A 22,205-nucleotide genomic window follows, 5' to 3' on the forward strand; every position below is an offset into this window, starting at 1 on the left:
TAAGTAAACCTGTGAGGATCAGGTTTACTTTAAATATTCCACCCAAAACTACATTATCAAATTTGGGTGAAATTATCCTTTAATAAAAATTCCAACTGGGGCACCATATTGCCATCTAGTGTTAAACAGAGGAGTGCAGGGCCGGACTGGGACTAAAAATCAGCCCTGGCATTTCAAGCATACAGGCCCATCTCTGTTGATGAGCATGAAAAAACTGGGTGCCGCTAAGGGCGTGGCCACATTATGTTGGGGGCGTGGTCAACATGGGGCATTGATACATACATTACAATAAAACATTACATTTATCAGGCTATCCCTATCATGCCACCCCTCTACCCCAGAAGCACATTACAACACCCCCAGTCCACTGTACTTATCTATGCTTCTGATGCTGCTGACATCCATCAGAGTGAGAACGTCCTGTAGAGTGAGCAGAGAAACTCTTAGTCTCACAAGTATAATAAATATCATGAGACTTAGAGCTTCTTGGCTTGCTCTGCAGGCTGTGTCCTGTCCGGGAACTGGGAGTAGCTATCCGCTCCCTCCTGCTAACCAGAGCTGGACTTAGTCTCAGGGGGCCCTAAGCACTTAAGACAGGGGGCTCCTATGATGTAATATGGTTATTAGACACATTTTCAACAAATACATAGGCAATACTGTGAGCACTACTGTTAGGTGCACACAGTTCTGCCTTTACAAGCAGTACAATGTGAAGTAGGACATACCTCCCAACTGTCCTTGCAGTCAGACCAAATCCTGACTAAGCGGGACAGTCACCCACCAAATTCAGGACAGTTGGCAGACTGTCCTGCTCTCCCTTACCTGTCTTATCATTGTCACCACTTGTGGCTGCTGGTGTCTTTAGATCAGTTGCTGCTTGTCTGGATCCTGGAATGTTGGGGGCCCTATTTGGAAACAAAAAATGGGTACATGAAAATTAGAAAACTCCAAACAGCACCAGTGTTAACTCAATATAGCACCCACGTTATAAAATTAGGCCTCACTCCAGCCCCAACATTAAAATAATAGTATTCCAATTTAATAAATAAATCTATTTCCCTCCCTCCAAACAACCTCAGCAAGAAATTAAATAGCATTTATGTTTAATAAAAATAACCATTTCCCACAAACATCCGAGGCATTAAATAATTCATAATCACATTTAATAATTAGACCTAATTTTCCCCAAACAGCCCACATTCACTTAATAGCACACATTATAGTCATAAACTGTCCCCCACACACATTATAGTCATATACTGTCCCCCACACACATTGGCCATTTTTATTTTCCCCCTCCTACAGCCATTGCCCCCCCCTGCAGACATTTTCAATCACCCCCTCTTCCCCCTGCAGACATTTTCACCATCCCCCCCTCCCTGCACACATATTCCGTTTGTCGCCCACCCTCCCTGCCCACATATTGCGTTTGTCTCCCCCCCTCCCTGCACACATATTCCGTTTGTCTCCCCTCCCCTCCCTACACACATATTGCGTTTGTCTCCCCCCCCCTTCCCTGCACACATATTCCGTTTGTCTCCCCTCCCCTCCCTGCATACATATTCCGTTTCTCTCCCCCCCTCCCTGCACACATATTCCGTTTGTCTCCCCTCCTTGCACACATATTCCGTTTGTCTCCCCCCCTCCCTGCACACATATTCCGTTTGTCTCCCCCCCCTCCCTGCACACATATTCCGTTTGTCTCCCCCCCCTCCCTGCACACATATTCCGTTTGTCTCCCCCCCTCCCTGCACACATATTCCGTTTGTCTCCCCCCCCTCCCTGCACACATATTCCGTTTGTCTCCCCCCCCCTCCCTGCACACATATTCCGTTTGTCTCCCCTCCCCTCCCTGCACACATATTCCGTTTGTCTCCCCTCCCTGCACACATATTCCTTTTCTCTCCCCCCCTCCCTGCACACATATTCCGTTTGTCTCCCCCCCCTCCCTGCACACATATTCCGTTTGTCTCCCCTCCCTGCACACATATTCCTTTTCTCTCCCCCCCTCCCTGCACACATATTCCGTTTGTCTCCCCCCCCTCCCTGCACACATATTCCGTTTGTCTCCCCCCCTCCCTGCACACATATTCCGTTTGTCTCCCCTCCCCTCCCTGCACACATATTCCGTTTGTCTCCCCTCCCCTCCCTGCACACATATTCCGTTTCTCTCCCCCCCTCCCTGCACACATATTCCGTTTCTCTCCCCCCCTCCCTGCACACATATTCCGTTTGTCTCCCCCCCTCCCTGCACACATATTCCGTTTGTCTCCCCCCCCTCCCTGCACACATATTCCGTTTGTCTCCCCTCCCTGCACACATATTCCGTTTGTCTCCCCCCCTCCCTGCACACATATTCCGTTTGTCTCCCCCCCTCCCTGCACACATATTCCGTTTCTCTCCCCCCCCTCCCTGCACACATATTCCGTTTGTCTCCCCCCGCCTCCCTGCACACATATTCCGTTTCTCCCCCCCCCTTCCCTGCACACATATTCTCTACCCACATATTCTCTACACTTACCTCAGCACTGACAGCTGCCTCCACTGCAGCTAGTGCTACGCGGGTGCCGGGCCGGCGCACAGAGCCGTCATGACGTCACACGTCATGACGGCTACACACAAAAAAAATAATATTTTTTTTTAATTTAAATCGGGGTATCGCAGGGAGGCGGACCGGCTCACACTGCCATCGGCCCTTCTGGCATTTGCCAGAAGTGCCAGATGGCCAGTCCGGCCCTGGAGGAGTGCATTACATGTGCCACACAAGACTATGGGGTATATTTACTAAACTGTGGGTTTGAAAAAGTGAAGATGTTGCCTATAGCAACCAATCAGATTCTAGCTGTCATTTTATAGAATGTACTAAATAAGTGATAACTAGAATCTGATTGGCTATAGGCAACATTTCCACTTTTTCAAACACGCAGTTTAAAAAATATACCCCCTCGTGAAAACAGTCTACTTAAGTGAGGTGACACCAGGAATACATGTGAGGGAGCACCTGCGAGTGAGCTTCGGAAAGTTTATTTGCGATTACAAAAGACTATGGATCCTATTTATCATTAAGAGTTCCATCCGGGCGATAATTCATCTCTATATTTATCACCGCTTCTATAAAAAAAACAGTCATCGGCGCAGTTTAACAAAAAAATGTTGCCAGGGAGTCTGAGCGATAATAAACTGCCATACTGGCCTGGAGCTGTAAGGGCCAACTTGCTGCTTCGACGAGCAAGCCTTTGCAAATGTGCGCACGCAGCTCGCTATGTGCAGTGGAAATGGAAATCCAAATTTTTGTCTACAGCTCCACTAAAGAAAAGAAAGTTGTGTATATATACACATATATCATCATCATCATTTATTTATATAGCGCCACTAATTCCGCAGCGCTGTACAGAGAACTCACTCACATCAGTCCCTGCCCCATTGGAGCTTACAGTCTAAATTCCCTAACATACACACGCACACACACAGAGAGAGGGAGAGAGAGACTAGGGTTAATTTTGTTAGCAGCCAATTACCTACCAGTATGTTTTTGGAGTGTGGGAGGAAACCGGAGCACCCGGAGAAAACCCACGCAAACACGGGGAGAACATACAAACTCCAAACAGATAAGGCCATGGTCGGGAATTGAACTCATGACCCCAGCGCTGTGAGGCAGAAGTGATATATATAGATTGGGAAGACTTTGGCGTTAGTTGGTCAACTTCACATATATTGCAATATGTGGAACTAACATTCCCTGTTTTTAATATAGAACAGTATTTAGTACAGCATTAATTATGTGTTTGGAGAGTGCAGAGTATCCCTGTTTTCTTATATATATATATATATATATATATATATATATATATATATATACTAGAGATGGACACTGACCCCCGTGTTTTGGTTTTGGATTCGGTTTTGGATCTGGATTACTGTCGTGTTTTGGTTTTGGTTTTGGTTTTGCAAAACCGCCATTGCGTGTTTTGGTTTTGGTTTTGGTTTTGTTTGGTTTTGTTTTGCTTTTTTGGGGGGGAAATCCATGTTTTTGGGCCTAAATTAACCCAATTTAGTGCTCCAACTGTTTTAGAGACAAGTAATCTAATTGTTGAGGTAATAAATAATATAAAAAAAGAGTTTAATTCTTCGTTGGTAGGCCTTCATTTATTCTACACACAAAACAGATTGTCTTCCTCTCCATCTATGCATATTGGCAATGCAGCCATCGTCTTTGAATGTATATTACACCCTACACTTATAGTTAAATATGTAAAGAAATGGAAAAAGCCAGTTTGGTTTCTGTCTCTCAAGGCCCCCCTCCACTTGTATAAAATACCAAAAAATTCAGCCATTATAGACTGTACAATATTAATTGACATGGAGAAAGTCAGTTTGGTTTCTGTCTCTCTAGGCTCCCCTCCACTTGTATAAAATACCAAAAAATTCAGCCATTATAGACTGTACAATATTAATTGACATGGAGAAAGCCAGTTTGGTTTCTGTCTCTCTAGGCCCCCCTCCACTTGTATAAAATACCAACAAATTCAGCCATTATAGACTGTACAATATTAATTGACATGGAGAAAGACAGTTTGGTTTCTGTCTCTCTAGGCCCCCCTCCACTTGTATAAAATACCAAAAAATTCAGCCATTATAGACTGTACAATATTAATTGACATGGAGAAAGCCAGTTTGGTTTCTGTCTCTCTAGGCCCCCCTCCACTTGTATAAAATACCCAAAAATTCAGCCATTATAGACTGTACAATATTATGAAAAATGGACAAAGCCAGTTTGGGGTCACTCTGTCTATGACACCCTACCCTTAAGGATAAATTGCCCTAACAGCAGCCTTTCAAGATGGTATGTGATATGGAAATGCCACAAGTCCCTTTCCTCTTTGGGGGTAGATTGCACCCTACACTTACATAGAAAGTTTTAAAAAGATGTTATCTGCATCATCTTCAGCTTAATCCTCACCCTCATCAGTGTGTACGTCATCATCACAGACTATCAATTCATCGCCGCTTGAATCCGCCATTAGAGAACAGTCAGTGCTTGGATGTCTTGGATGGTGAAGGCCTTCCTCGTGGAAGATGTAGTTCATTTTTATGAACATCATTTTCTCCACATTTTTGGGAAGTAACCTTCTACGGCGATCACTGACTAAGTTCCCTGCTGTGTTGAACACTCGTTCAGAGTACACACTGGAGGGTGGGCAGCTTAGGTATTGCAAAGCAAGTTTGTACATGGGTTTCCAAATGGACTGCTTTTCTTTCCAGTAAGGAAAGGGACTGTCTGACATTTCCATATCAACTACCTCTTGAAATTAATCCTCCACCATCCTTTGCATGTTTATACTCGTATTGGATGGAGTTATGGGCAAAGTGACACATTTTTTTGAAAAATCCTTCAAACCAGCCCAGATGTTAAATTGTTCTGGTCTGCCCCCTGCGTCTTCCCTGCTTCTTTTTTGGAAATTTAATTTTTTACGAGCAGCAGCTTGAGAAAGTGAAGGAGGACACGTCGTCAAGCCGAGGCCCAGTTCAGCGGCCAACTTGCTGAGCAATAGCTCCTTGCAAAAGTTCACATCTCGCTCATTTACAAGTAAAGACTCAATGTAGGTTTTAAACCTTGGATCAAGCACAATGGCCAAAACGTACTGATCCGAGTTCAAGATCTTAATAACTCGAGGATCATTGTGAAGCGAATTAAGTACTTGATCGACAAGGCCAGCATACTTTGCTGAATTGCTTGCTTTCAGCTCCTCCTTCATTTTCTCAAGCTGCTTTTCCAATAGTCTAATTAAAGGAATGACTTGGCTCAAACTAGCAGAGTCTGCACTCACCTCACACGTCACAACTTCAAATGGTTTCAGCACCTTGCACAGCACTGAAAGGATTCCCCACTGTGCAAGAGTGAAATACATCCCCCCTCCTTTCCCAATGTCATGGCTTGTGCAATATGCTTGGATGGCTTTGCGCTGTTCCTCCATCCTCTGAAGCATGTACAGGGTGGAATTCCACCGAGTTACCACCTCTTGCTTAAGTTGGTGGCAGGGCAAGTTAAACTGCTCTTGGAGCTGCTGTAATCTCCTACATGCTGTGGCTGAATGCCTGAAATGGCCTGAAATTTTACGGGCCACCGAAAGCATCTCCTGCACCTCACGGTTATTTCGTAGGAAGCTCTGCACCACCAAGTTGATGGTGTGAGCAAAACAGGGAATATGTTGGAAATCACCCAGCTGTAATGCTCGCACTATATTGTTGGCGTTATCTGAAATGACATACCCTGGGGAGAGTCCGAGTGGTATAAGCCATGCATCAATCACATCTCTCAGTTTGCGTAACAAATTGTCAGCCGTATGCCTGTTAGTGAAGCCGGTGATACAAAGAGTGGCCTGCCTGTGACAAATGTTACGTAGTGGTGTACATGCTGCTGCTGTTCCTGCTGGTGAAGGTGAATGACCAACCCAGTGGGCTGTCACAGTCATATAGTCTTTGGTTTGGCCACTTCCACTTGTCCACATATCTGTGGTTAAGTGAACAGTGGGCAGAATGGCATTTTTCAGCGCAATCTCTACATTTTTACACACTTTTTGGTATAGTTGTGGAATAGCTTTACGGGAGAAATGGTGTTGCGATGGAATTCTGTAACGCGGACACAAAACCTCAATTAACTGTGAAAAACCAGCTGCGTTTATTGTGGAGATTGGACGCAGATCTAACACTAACATTGCAGCCATGGCGTCTGTGATTCACTTGGCGACTGGGTGACTGCTGTCATATTTGCTTCCCCTCACAAATGATTGTTTCACAGTTAATTGCTGAAATGTAGGACTGCTCATTTTATTAACCTGCCTCTGGGATGACGATTCACCCCCAGCAGCAGCAGGACTAACGCTTTCTTCAGAGGAATCAATAATAGTGCCGGAGTCATCCAGCCTTAAGTGGGATTCCGGGCTAACTCCGAGCGCTACTGAGGATATTGATGAGGATGGTGTGGTGGGTGTATTTTGTAGCTGTCGGTATGTCGGTGAGCGGAGGGTCTTAGCTGATGAGGGAGTGCTTGTATTCTTTTGGGAAGAACTTTCAGCTTTTCCCAACACTTTGCCATGAACTCTCGTTAAATGGCGTAACATAGACGAGGTTCCAAGATGGTTAAGGTCCCTCCCTCGACTGACTGTGGCTTGACATACACTACAAATGGCTATACAATTGTTGTCTGGATTTGGGTAGAAATAATTCCACACATAAGAAGTGGATTTTTTTGTTTTATGCCCAGGCATGACAATGGCCTTTTTCTTGTCACGTGCCAGAACTGCTGCCACTGGTGCAGGACTTACACAAACAACCTCATCCTCATCAACATCCTCATTAGCGCCCTCGTCGCCTACACAAATCTCCCCCTCATCCTCTTCTAATTCCAAAGTGGCATCCTCAATTTGGGTATCACCGGCTACACTCTGGCTATTAAGGCACACATCAGCAGAATTCTCACGATTAGACATCCCACTGTTGGATGGACTCTCCACAGGGATTGTTGTTATTTGTGAATCAGAGCAAATATTCTCCTGTAATGCCTCACTGTTATCTTGCAGCTCGGCTTTGACGCGTAACAGTAGTTGTGCACCAATTGTAGGCTTGGTAAATTTTTGGGATCTGCCACTAATAGCCAAAGGTGAAGGCCTCATTCTCTCTTTGCCACTGCGTGTGTAGAATGGCATGCTTGCAATTTTTTTTTTATCGTCACTTAACTTTTGCTCAGTTACACTTCTTTTTCGCTTCAATACAGTAAATTTTTTTTGGGTTTTTGTTTTTTTCATTAATTTGACAACACTCTGTTGTTTGACATCGCCTTGGCCAGATGACGTACTGGGAACACTAATATCAGGACTGGTGACAGAACCTGGTTGCTCATTCAGATCATAAGTGGACTGCTTTGAATCCATTCTGAGCGCAAACCACTGGGGAGTGCTAAAAATTATTTGGTAGATACTGCTGACAGATATGACTTTTGACAGCCAGAAATATTAATGCACAATTAGGGAGGACACCCCAAAAGCACTGAGGAGTGCTAAAAATTATTTAGTAGATACTGCTGACAGATATGACTTTTGACAGCCAGAAATATTAATGCACAATTAGGGAGGACACCCCAAAAGCACTGAGGAGTGCTAAAAATTATTTAGTAGATACTGCTGACAGATATGACTTTTGACAGCCAGAAATATTAATGCACAATTAGGGAGGACACCCCAAAAGCACTGAGGAGTGCTAAAAATTATTTAGTAGATACTGTTGACAGATATGACTTTTGACAGCCAGAAATATTAATGCACAATTAGGGAGGACACCCCAAAAGCACTGAGGAGTGCTAAAAATTATTTAGTAGATACTGCTGACAGATATGACTTTTGACAGCCAGAAATATTAATGCACAATTAGGGAGGACACCCCAAAAGCACTGAGGAGTGCTAAAAATTATTTAGTAGATACTGCTGACAGTTATGACTTTTGACAGCCAGAAATATTCATGCACAATTATGGGGGACACCCCAAAAGCGCTGGGGAGTGCCAAATATGAAGAAAAAATAATAATCCTCTATCCTCCTCTCTGCACTAGCGATTTTGGTTAGAGCAATTGCAAGAACAATATTGTATTCTCTGTCCCTGCTCTAATCAGCCTATGACTACACCCTGCTCTCTCCCTCTGTCAAATGGCGATGGATTGCTGTGGAGGCGTGTATTTATAAAGTTGAAGTATCGCGAGAACCGAGCCCCGAGATCCGACGACGTCACGATGACGTTCGGCCTCGATTTGGATTCGGAACGGGCGGGAGAGTACCGAGCTGCTCAGCTCGGTACTCGGATACCCAAAGTTCGGGTGGGTTCGGTTCTCGGAGAACCGGACCCGCCCATCTCTAATATATACATATATATATAGAAGAAAAATATTGTTGAATTGAAACCAATGCTTCATTCTCAGAATAAAGTATTATTTAAGAATTTTGATCCTTGTGAAAGAGACTTCCCCATTCCAGCAACTAGGTTTATAACCCCTGTGTGTGATATATTGGATGATAACAAGCCCTATCTCGAAGGAACCCCCCCCCCCCCATAGGGCTCATTGCCTGTTAATAAATTTGTCACTATATTGTCTGTGTCCTATTACCACCCATGTAATTTATATAGGGGAAAGATGTGGGACCGATCTCGGGAGTCCCGAGTCGGGACAGAGCAGGGGGAGGAGCTTAGGATTTAAAAGGCTTGTGTGGGCGGGGCACGCATTGCTGGAGTAACTGGCCGATCTAATAGACAGATGGGGTAAATGTATCATACCCCGATTTGTACAAGTCGCCGGAAATCGGCGAGTTGACAGCTAAAATTTAAAGCGGCGCTGCCTTGTAAAGGGAAACTACCCTTTACAAAGCAGCGCCGCTTTAAATTTTAGCTATCAACTCGCCGATTTCTGGCGACTTGTACAAATCGGGGTATGATACATTTACCCCATGGTCTTTGTTAGATTAGTGCTAGGAAATGTCAAGGGAAAATTAGATTTTTATGTGAAGCTAACAATAAAACAGAGGGCTGTTATACCAGAAAATAGTTTGCAAGCGTCACCTTGGAGATACCAGAATCAAAATAAACATATAGTAAATGTGTTGTGTGTTACAGTTGTATCATTTATTTTGCATTCCTCCATAAACCCTCCATGAATCCATCTTCTGAGTCAAGTCCACGTTTAGCAGTATTGATACAATGCCACTTTCTGTGGTCAGTGTGTGTGTGTGTATATATATATATATATATATATATATATATATATATATAAATATATTTGTACATACAGATATATATATATATATATATATATATATATATATATATATATATATAGGTGTTTTTTGGTTCCCATCACCTAGAGATGGCTGGCCCAATGCTATGTAGCGTTGGACCCCTCCTGTTACCCCTGCTGGGTGGGTACTTGGTTGATAAAATACAAATTGTAACCCCCTGAGATAATTAAACTTAATATTTAAGGTCAGAATGACAGTCTGGTTCTGATTGGCTGCCCATCTGTTAAGTAGACAGGCTTGTCAAAATTTAACTCCGAGGGGTATATATATATATTACTTAATCTAAGAGGGGGACTCATTTTAAATTTATTCTATAAGGGGGCTCTATTGATTAATGTATTCTTTATGGGGGCACTATTAAGTGTGTGGGTAGTATCTATCACTTCACCCTCTCATACAGGTTTGAGGTTTGCAAATTGCCCCTAAAGATTCTCGAAAACCAGGACTGCATAACTTAAAGTTCTTCTTTTGTAGGAACTAGAAACTAACCCAACACATAATATTCACACACCAAGTAGCGGTGTCTTATACTGAGGCTCAAGATTTTTAAAATATAAAAAAATGTATCTAGAAAAACCAACAATTAATCGACTGACTTGCATACAAAGAAACGTTATAAGGAACATGAAATAGAAAATTCTCCCATCTTTAGAACTCCTTTAGGAACAGATGATACGTTGTATAAAACTGAATTGAAAATTGAACACATAATTTATAATAATTATTGCTCACACAGCAGGATGATAAAAAATATTGAACATGTTTAAAATACCAGTGTGGGATCAGGAATCAACACACGTTGAGATGTGAAGCTTACAGCACAACATTTTCAGCTGAGAAATGGTAGGCAAACTGTGGCTTGCCGCTTGTGTAACTACAAGTCTAAGCACGTCCTGTTAGCTGGTAGCTAGCAGGGTACGTTTGAAGTCGTAACTCCTACACCTGGAAAGCTACCATTTGTCCAAGAAGTAAAATGAGCTAATAATTCAATACTCTTTGCTGTAACTGTGCTGTTCTGGATGTAAACGACGAAGGTGTAACTAGATTTCACAGATCTTTGCAATTATGACCTCCCTTGACAAATGTTAGATCATACCTCCCTTTTACCATTACAACTCTGATACAATATAAAATGTGTAAAAGTACAACAGAACTTGCAGTATTCAGTTGTCCATATAGAAAGAAAATGTTACGGTGAATTATACCATCATTGTACAATCACATTGCACAGATCACATTGACATTATTTATTTGTATTTTTATTTTTTTTTTAATTCTGTCCTCTTCTCCATCTGATCTTTATTTTTGGTGTGAGATTGCGCCCCCTTTCCAACTTGTCTTGTCTGTGCCCTGGGCTCCTGCTTTCCAACTCTCTTACGTATCAGATGAAATATAAATTTTTTAGGAAATCTTAGTTATATATTTTCTGCATAGAGAGGGTTTAGGGGTTGGGGGCTGTCACAGAGTCCGGGGGTGCCACATTCTTTCCTTGGATGGGATGTACCGTGTGGAATAGTGTCTACAATGGATCCAGTATGATCCAGCGGAGATCCCAAGGACTCCAGATCTAGCAATCCCTGCAGGCGCTTGATGTATCCAATCGCTGCTCGAAGAGTCTCCACCTTGCTCAGACGTCTCTCCGCCAGGTCCTGGGGAAGATGCTGCCGGAGTCGTGCGTAGCCCTCGTTAACGCACCTCACCCGTTGCCTCTCCCTCTCGTTCCTCTTACGGATGAAAGCTGGCTCCAAGGAATAGTCGCAAAGACCCAGGTGGCCTTGGAAAGGCAAGCACGAAAAATGCGCAGAGTATCTGGTGTCGCAGCACGACGAAGAGTCAAAGTGGAATGACACCCCATACGGCTCCCTCAATGACGCTTCGCGGTGGTCCACGTGAAATCCCCACGGTATCGTCATTGAGTGCCACGAGGGCCTATTAAAATACATATCTTGTTTACTGCTGTTCATAATTTCCTAAATGATCAACGATGAGTCCAACAAAATTGGCCGATTTTTATATCTGCTTATTGACGATCGGTCTTCTGGTCCTCACCCAAATGTGTGTTTTGGTCAAGTAGAAGGAGATGCTGTAGATGAACATAAAGGAAGAACCAGGGATGGGTGAGAAGTTCCACTATCGACTTTATACTTCTTATCGGATGCCACCCAGTCTGCGTACAGGATCCCCAAACATCTTCCTTCTTCACCCAAGGCCTTCTTGGCAGCCTTGTTAATCCAGCCTTAAAAAGAGTCTACTTTGTGATCTTCTCACTGACAGGGATAAAGAGGGAGAGATTGGAAGAGGGGAGCAGGGCGGAGGCTTCTCTAAGTCCTTATTCTTAAATGGTTCCCGTAACTCCACACGCTGAAAAAAGAAAGAAAAGAGAAACATAAACAGATTGAGAATTCCTTGTAATCTGCAGCTGTGTTTGATGTAGGTCCCACTGAAAGATTGGCAATTAGCACATTGAAGCGTAATATTAAGGAGAGAACAGGGCACCTTCAAAGACATCAAAGATCTCCGTACTTTAACCGTTACACTCCTGGGGGTGAATGTATCAAGCTGAGAGTTTTCCTGCCAGGTTTGAATAGTGGAGATGTTGCCTATAACAACCAATCAGATTCTAGCTGTCATTTTGTAGAATGTACTAAATTAATGGTAGCCTAAATCTGATTGGTTTTTCAAGCCCGCCGGAAAACTTTCAGCATTTACCCCTTGGACTAACAGTGCATCATGTGATGTGCATGGTAAAATGATGCTGTAGGCAGAACTCCCACCTGGCACCCTCATCATTTACACTTAAATGAATCTCCTGTACCTATTTCTGTTATTTTGTTTCGTCACTGGATTTTTTTTTGTCTCTTAAACATGTTTTCTATCTTCAGATGACTACTGAATGGTACGTGCCTTCCTGCAACTTTGGCTTCATTTATCTAGCTGTCTTTTGTGCCTTTCAGCCAGGTTGTTGCACCATCAGGTAGAACTATTCATTGTGTATCCCTGCGACGCGACACTCTCTGGAAGATTGTATCCAATGCAGAGAGCACTGCAGAGTTGGGTTGTATCCGAGGGCAACCAAGATAAACAACTCTACCTGATGATATAAAGCCGAGGTTAAAATGCACAGATGGAAGCCAAAAAAACACCCCCTGGTTTATTTAGTGAAAGTCAAATGAGGGCAGTTACAAGCTATAACCAAGTCACCTGACGGAAGACAAAACATTTTGTCTCTGAATTATTTTTGGGCTACATCTCCCATGTTTCTAACGAGGTGTGTTCTAATCACAACTAACGAGGTGGGCGACCCCTCCTGGTGTCAACATCTAGTGAAGATCAGAAGATCTCTCCATGATCTTGACTCCCATGTTTATTATTTTCTCAGGGATTTAAGAACTGATCAAATTATACGTCTGCGAGGTTTGTGCATTGTTTACGTCTCCGCTGAGATGTTAATTAATTAGGATGAGGGGCTCAGCGGGTTCCTGCTGGCGCTGGTAAGATTAGGGCATTTACTTGGTTCTCTGAGTGGTTGTAGATGCTGGATTCCAGGTGACGGGAGATAAAAGAAACAGTCATCAAACTGATGTATCATGTACCTTTATGTATAAATATAGCCTGTACACGTGTATAGTCAGGAGATAGTTTGTGTGGACAGAGACTCAGTTCATCCTGTTTTATTGTCGGAGAATAGACTCCGTGTTTTGTCAGTTTTCGTTATCCTGCATGCGATATATTCTTAGTATCATCACTAAAAGGGTTGTGATCTAAGGCTGGGTACATACTACAGAATATTTCTCCCTATGCGATATCGTTAATGATTTTACCAACGACTGAAAGTTCCGATCAGCAGGCGATTCCTGTGTACACACTATACACGTTTTACACGATTCACCTTCAGATCTGTGCTCTTCATCGGTCATAACCATCAGCTGAAAAGATGGTGACTCTGTAAACTACGGAGATCTATGGACACTGCCGGTCCTGAGTGCTTACACACTGCAGGATTGGAACGACATTGTTCCATCGTTGACCGAGATTTTTAGTTCGTTTATAAAATCAAATTAAACGATACAGTGAGCTTTGGAACTAGAATTGTTCATCGTTGGAGTGCACACACTAATGTCATATCTGGTCGAACGGTCGTTTATCGTACGATTGTCCCGATAATCGGCTGAAAAAACCTGTAGTGTGTACCCAGCCTAACATGAGTGAATGGAGACAGAGATATTATAAAGTGAGACATAGCTGCTGTGCAAGACTCTTGTAGAGGCAAATTGGATCTGCGCACAGTGATTCCAAATCAGTAAATCGTGAGAACAGTGTTAAGCTAACATCTTATTTCTGTAGTAGTAATAACAGCATCGTGCCCTATATATAAAAGGATACAGTATAGTAAAAAAAAAAAAACTGAGTGTCCCTTTAGTGATTGAAATGCTAAAATATGAGAACTCTAATTTAGAATCTTCACATTAAATGCAGCGACATGATCAACTGTATCAGTGTAAATGTTACAAGGATGTGAATGTTATAAAGCCCTGTATGTGATACTCTGCACTGTGCTGTGGGAGATGTTGGTGTTTTATAAATGTATAATAATAATGGTAATAAACGGATGTATTGGTTATATAATTTCAGTTTCATGATGTTGTAGTTACATATGGACTACTACTGTGCAGCATAAGGAAAGAACACGGACAATTCTATGATAATCGGAGTTCTCCGTTTATATCCCTTAAATAGCCTGATAAAGAGCTGAAGTAATCTGTAATAGTATCATACACTGCTGCTACCATGGCACTTTATTGCTTCAAGACACTGACTAGACTGTGTGATGGACTTTCGCAGAAATATGGCAGCTTCAATGGTGCATGGGATGGCAACAGAAGAGTTCAGCTCTTTATAAATTTAGACTTGGATTGCCTGGTACTGTGGTGTCCTGGCTGGCAGGGCATTCTGGGACTTATAGTTCTAGCACAGCTGGAAACCACAGTTTTTAAATCTCTGATTTAGACATTGCTCAATACATTCTTATAATAGTTTTCTACTATGCATGTCTTCCAACGCATTTTTATATACGGGATTATATATCCTCTACTGCAGGCCTGTCCAACCTGCGGCCCTCCAGATGTTGTGAAACTACAAGTCCCAGCATGCCCTTCCAGCTATCAACAGGTTGTCTACTGGCAAAGCATGCTGGGGCTTGTAGTTTCACAACACCTGGAGGGCTGCAGGTTGGACAGGCCTGCTCTACTGTAAATTATAAAGATATTAGAAGTTACGGAGTTCTGTGGCCATATATAGATATAAAGCCATATAGATATAAATAGTTTTTTATGCAGATCACAGTAAACTAGAGATGACTACTATCCGTAATAAATACACAAGTTTTCCTATTAAACACTGATGACATCCGAACTCACTGATTATAAATGATGACATCAGTGCTCACCATATATAATATATTATTTATAGGAGTTTATACATGCTATTAGCATGAATTGTATATCACATGGAGAGATGCAGGCAGATCATTAATACCTGTTCCATCTAGAAGCCTCTCTGACAGATCTCTCCGTCACATCTTGTACTAATAATCTGCAGATTATTAGATCACAGACCTCTGGAGACGTCCGCAGAACATCTCCCTCTTCCAAATACCGTTTCTCAGCTCCATATTGATAGGAGACATAGAGCACCTGACACTTACAAACCAAGAGCAATGGGTTCTTCATTCATCCCTATACATCTGCAATTTTTAAGGAACTCAGTTCTTGCAAGTAATTTCGTACAGGAACTCTCCTCCTGCCCTTTCCCCTTTGTATGATGCAACGGTTATATGCTTGGTACTAACAACACATCTGGTTGAAATGTTTGACACTTGCACATATACACAGAGGAAAAAATACCATTAAGAATAATAATGTGCTGTGTCAACAGCTCGCTCAGTGAATAACAATATTGAACCAGCTAAATTGATGAGGGTCCAGCATCTATTTAGGGGCAGTACTGAAATACCTGGGAGACAGAGAACGGTATTGAGTTTGCATTACGGGAGCAGGTTATGAGCAATGATTTTTTGACATGTTCATTCATCACAAGATTCTGAAACAAACTAGTTTGTTTTGTTTTTAAATTCCGATTCCTCTCTGAGTGATTGAGGGGTTAACCAAAGCTAAAACACAAGTTCCATAAAATAAAAGAGCTACCAATAATATTTTTAAATATATGCTTAAAACATCCAGGAGCTTTACAAAACAGGAGATATTTTGATGAATTTGTCATAATGGGGGCAGATATTTATCCAATGCACAGCATACTTCCTGTCAGTAAACTTATTGAAGCTTCTTTTTGGCCGATAACAGAAACCAATAGCTTACACTCAGCTGAACAATAAATGCAAATGCATTGCCAGATATGTCAATTTCTGTGAACGTTTGCATGCTGTGCAAAGCGGCATCAAAACCAGTTGTAGGAGAGAGGACAGAAGTGTTGGATTGTTGGAACTTTTGGAGAACATGTCAAGTCTGGAGTAATGTCCGACCAAGAGTAAATACAACTGTGCGCTGTGTTATGTTACTGAACTAAACTGGAAAATAAATGGTTGATTTTGGGCAGAAGTCTTTTTAAAAATATTTCATCATATTTTTTAACACTCTGGTACATCCGTGGAGGGGAAGGGTGGTTTAGTTGAGCCCATAAATGATAAGTTCTTGGATTGGAATTTGGTGCCAGAAGTGGGTATTCACTTCCCTTCTAAATCAGGACTATTGCTCGTCTCTGCATATTAGATGCTCTGTATATTAAAGCAACAAGAATCCGCAGAGTAGGACAATGGGGCAATGATCTGCAGCTCTCCACAGAGGTTAATACTGCTGATCAGCTTGTTCCAAACTTTCCCTCAATCTACCAGTCCCTTGCTAAACACAAATCAACCAGAATTTCAGCACAATTATTGCTAGAATTTTTCTATAACGGGTTGAGCCTTACCGGTAATTAGCTTTAGAAAGAAAGTACTCCTCAAGTAAGAGCCACATTTATTGATCATCTGACCCTAGGTGGAGGAGGACCAAATACAACTTAAGAGACACACTTTAATTATTTGTATGAAAAAGTTGTAGGACGCTCTACAAGAAAAAGCAACTGCCAAATATTTCATTATGACACCAAGGCACCAGCTGGCCACTATATTTAAAGAGACGTTATAAGGAAACATCAGTTATTATAAAAACAATGGGGGTTATTTGCTAACAATGTGCAGTGACCCATAGCAACCAAACAGCAATTATCTTGTATTGGTTCTCCAGTGTTGTCACAAACACCTGGATGGATCCTGCCAATCATCGATCAATTTGGCCAGAAACGTAGCCACCCTCGGACCGAGCGATCGGCCAATAGAGGTCATCTGCCAACCATTAATAACACGCCCTCTAATTATTATAACTAGCACTAATACAGGGCATGGAGGTGGTTTTCGGACTGAACATTTATAACCAAAAACCTCTTGATATCAAATGAGTTTTCACTAGGAGAACTTGTGTATTATAAGAAATAATGCACCTCTAGTGTAAATGATTATGTATATTACAAGTCATCTTGGATATCTATTGCCTGTATGAATACACTTGGCCTCAGGGATTTATGAGGTCAAAAAACTACTCGGTGACTTATAATTTCCTTTAGAACTGATGGATGTGTCCATGGCTAACAACTGTGATCTATTCTTGGCTTCCTCTCAATAAATTTGGTAAGGACAGAGGGTGACATTATGAGATGAGGGTCTTACCTTGGAGGAGTGAATTGAAGTTCGTTCCAGTGTTCATCCAGCTCTATCCAGCAATGAGGAACTTTGCCGTCCTGCGTGATTTGCACATGTTTGGAGAATGAGATGGGGACAGTCTTACAGATGAGTATTTTATAGCCTGGGGCAAGCTTTGGGTTTGCAAGAAAGCAGCAGCATGTGGGTATTTTGCTCTGAGAATAACGATTTTACATCAAAAGGTAATTCCTCTATCCTCAACTTGTCCGTCCCCACCACTCAACGGTCCCCGCCCCACCAGACAGGAGCTCTCAAATCGTTCTCTTTTCTTGGCTGTTGAAGTCTCTCTCTTAAGGGTGGGCCGTATCACATTACAGAACAAGGTGTCTGAGAGATATTCTTAATGCATTAAAGGATTACACACATCCGCTTTATGCTAAATATCTTTATTCCGACTGATGTGTACGGTTGGAAATTCAAAGTAGATTTTACAAAAGGAATAAAGAGCCTGCCAGGTACCCGCGGTGGCATGAAATGATGTGAGATCTGTGGGATTTATGTAAAGGAAATAAGTTCTGTTTTGTAGATTTCTGCTGAGTCAAACAAGGTTATTCCAAGGCCTTGTTCCAAACATATCTGCTGCTAAAACCGTGCAAGTCTTCTGACATATTTCATGATGGTTTAGATGCTTTAAGGCACCAGTGGGAGGACCTGGCCGGACAGGGGGAGATAAACTTGAAAAAGCAGGAGACACGCGGTGGGGGACATGTACATTTTTTGGGAATATTTCAACTCTGCAAAAGGACATTTGCACCAGCTCAGAACTGTCAGCCTTGGAGTCCAATCCTATCATTTTAATGCGACCCCATGTTGTACTTCAAGGGAGAATCGCTTTTTTAAACGCATGGGCAGCACGGTGGCTAAGTGGTTAGCACTTCTGCCTCACAGCACTGGGGTCATGAGTTCAATTCCCAACCATGGCCTTATCTGTGTGGAGTTTGTATGTTCTCCCTGAGTTTGCTTGGGTTTCTTCTGAGTGCTCCGGTTTCCTCCCACACTCCAAAAAACATACTGGTATGTTAATTGGCTGCTATCAAATTGACCCTAGTCTGTGTGTGTGTGTGTGTTAGGGAATTTAGATTGCAAGCCCCAATGGGGCAGGGACTGATGTGAGCTCTCTGTACAGCGCTGCGGAATTAGTGGCGCTATATAAATTGATGATGATGATTATAAACCATGTAAATTGTCACACAAATAAAATTGCAGCATAACACAGACAGTCTTAATAACCCCGCACCCTATTTAAATAATTTAAGCCATAAATGAGTATTTTCGTAGATAAATTAAAAAGTTTTATTTAATGAAAGGGGTGGAGGCGCAATGTGCCTATAGGGATTTTTTGCTCTCTCTTCTTACCAGGGCGCACTTCCAGGTGGCGGAGGCATCTCCAGAGAGGGCGAGGGTGGGCGTGCTGGGCTGTGGGTTTTACTAAACATAATCCTTAGCCAAGTTCTGGTCAATGTTATCTGATTAAATAACGGCGTGCGGCCAACATTGGAGGGACTATCCTAGGACTGGAGTACCCGGATATTCTACCTAAGAGAAGGGTAAGCCCAGATAACGAATCCTCAGACCGATATTTAACACCTATGTCCCTTCAACGATCACGTTACTCACATCTTGGCCATGGGATATTTGTATGATTGACAATCTATTAGCCTAGCACGGATGGTCCTATTACTGTGCCTATGTACTGGTATTGCTCTGTTCAAGCAACTTTATATGGACTTGTACTCAGCCAGCTCGGACTTCTCAATTTGCTCATGAACTTCTTTTATCGTGCAGGTGACCGGCGATCGAACCATCCACTATGATTTAGATGGATATTTAGCTTACCTGGACGACCAGGCAGGCCTGAGGTTTGCCATTACCTATTTCTCACCAGTGATTAGATTTTCTTGGGCAGCTCCATCCACAATTGTGGCCATTTATACACTAAGGGGTATATTTACTAAACTGCGGGTTTGAAAAAGTGGAGATGTTGCCTATAGCAACCAATCAGATTCTAGCTGTCATTTATTTAGTACTTTCTACAAAATTGCAGCTAGAATCTGATTGGTTGCTATAGGCAACATCTCCACTTTTACATACCCGCAGTTTAGTAAATCTAGCCCTAAGAGCCTGTGGACTTTGCATCAATTGATGTCTTGCTTTGCTGATTTTACTACTTTCTTTGTGTATTCATTTTGAGGGATCACTCTCATTTGTCCTTTATTTTTATGTCTACTTGCACTACAATCAATATATTATTATTAAATAACAAGTCATCTCATCAATTTTACTATCAAAGGGCGACCCCCGTACCTCCGCTACCCCTCTCTTCATCAGTGTGCCGGGGATTCCACTCTATTATTATATACACTGGCTGTGAGTGATACGTGATGACGGACAGTGTTATATATAATACAACATCCTATACATTATTATATACACTGTTATTATATGCACAACTATTATTAGGTGACTGGAGATAAGGGTAAGTAGTTATTACAAGTGTAGTTTAGGGGTAAGATATTAGGAGGGTGGGTAAGGTAGAGATAGGCATGTGGGATAAAGGTAAGGATGTATTGGGTGGGTTAGGGGTAAGTAGTTATTAGATAGGTGTGATGAGAGTAAGCAGTTATTAGGTGTGTGAGATAAGAGCAAGAAGTTCTTAGATAGATGGGATAAGGATAAGCAGGCATTGGGTGGGTAGGGGTAAGTAAATATTAGGTGGATGGGTTAGGGGTAAGTAGATATTAGGTGTTTGGGGTAAGGAGTTATTGGGTAGGAGGGATTAGTAGGTATTCTGTGGGATAAGAGTAAGTAGATATTATGTAGGTGAGATAAGGAGTATCTAGTTATTAGACAGGTGGGATAAGTAGTTATTAGGTGGAAGGAATAAGGGTAAGTAGATATTAGGTGGATGGGTTAGAAGTAAGTAGATATTAGGTAGGTGGGTTAGGGGTAAGTAGATATTAGGTAGGTGGGTTAGGGGTAAGTAGATATTAGGTATGTTGGGCAAGAGTAAGTAGATATTAGGTAAGTGGGTTGGGGTAAGTAGATATTAGATAGGTGGGTTAGGGGTAAGTAGATATTAGGTAGGTGGGGTAAGGAGTTACTGTGTAGGGTAAGTAGATATTAGATGGGTTAGGGGTAAGTAGATGTTAGGCAGGTGGATTAGGGGTAAGTAGATATTAGGTAGGCGGGTTAGGGGTAAGCAGATATTTGGTGTGTGGGGTAAGTAGGTATTGGGTCAGTTAGGGGTAAGTTGATGTTAGGTAGGTGGGGTAAGAGGTTATTGGGTGGGATAAGTAGATATTAGATAGGTGGTGTAAGAGTAAGTAGATATTAGGTAGGTGGCATAGGGGAAAGTAGATATTAGGTAGGTGGATTAGGGGTAAGTAGATGAGGTAGGTGGGGTAAGGAGTTATTGGGTGGGGTAAGTAGGTTAGGGGGAGAGGTTATATGGTGGGGTAAGGGTAAGTAGATATTTGGTAGGTGGGTTAGGGGTAAGTATATATTTGGTAGGGTAAGAAATTATTGGGGGAGGTAAATATATATTAGGTAGGTGGGGTAAAGGGTTATTGGGTGGGATAAATAGATATTAATTAAGTGGGGTAAGTAGATATTAGGAGGGTTGGATACGAGGTTATTGGGTGGGGTAAGTAGATATTGGGTAGGTAAGGTAAGGAGTTATTGGGTGGGGTAAGTATATATTGGGAAGGTGGGGTAAGTAGATATTAGGCAGGTGGGGTCAGGATAAGTAGATATTAGGTAGTTAGGGTAAGGAGTTATTGGGTGGGGTGAGTATATTAGGCACGTGGGTCAGGGTAAGTAGAAATTAGGTAGGTGGGGTTATTGGGTGGAGCAAGTAGATATTAGGTAGGTGGAGTAAGAAGTTATTGGGTGGAGCAAGTAGATATTAGGTAGATGGGGTAAAGGTAAGTATATATTGGGTATGTGGGTAAGGAGTTATTGGGTGAAGTAAGTAGATATTAGGTAAGTGGGGTAATTAGTTATTGGGTGGAGTAAGTAGATATTAGTAGTTAGGGTAAGTAGATATTAGGTAGGTGGGGTAAGGAATTATTGGCTGGAGTAAGTTGCTATTAGGTAGGTGGGGTAAGGGTAAGTATATATTGGGTAGGTGAAGTAAGGAGTTATTGGTGGGGTAAGTGGATATTAGGTGGGTGGGCTAAGGGGTTATTGGGTGGGATAAGATATTAGGTAGGTGGGGTAAGTGGATATTAGGTGGGTGGTTAGGGGTATGTAGATATTAGGTAGGTGGAGTAAGGAGTTATTGGGTTGGGTAAGTGGATATTAGGTGGGTGGAGTAAGGGGTTATTGGGTGGGGTAAGTAGATATTAGGTAGGTAAGGTATAGGGTTATTGAGGGGGTAAGTAGATATTAGGTAGGTAGGGTATAGGGTTATTGAGGGGGTAAGTAGATATTAGGTAGGTAGGGTATAGGGTAAGTAGATATTAGGTAGGTGGGGTAAGTACATATTAGGTGGGATAAGCACCACTGGATATTACAGCGGTATCACCCTTGTACTACTCGCTCTGTCATTGATC

The sequence above is a fragment of the Mixophyes fleayi genome, chromosome 4 (assembly GCF_038048845.1).
Source record: "Mixophyes fleayi isolate aMixFle1 chromosome 4, aMixFle1.hap1, whole genome shotgun sequence".
Taxonomy (NCBI): Eukaryota; Metazoa; Chordata; class Amphibia; order Anura; family Limnodynastidae; genus Mixophyes; species Mixophyes fleayi.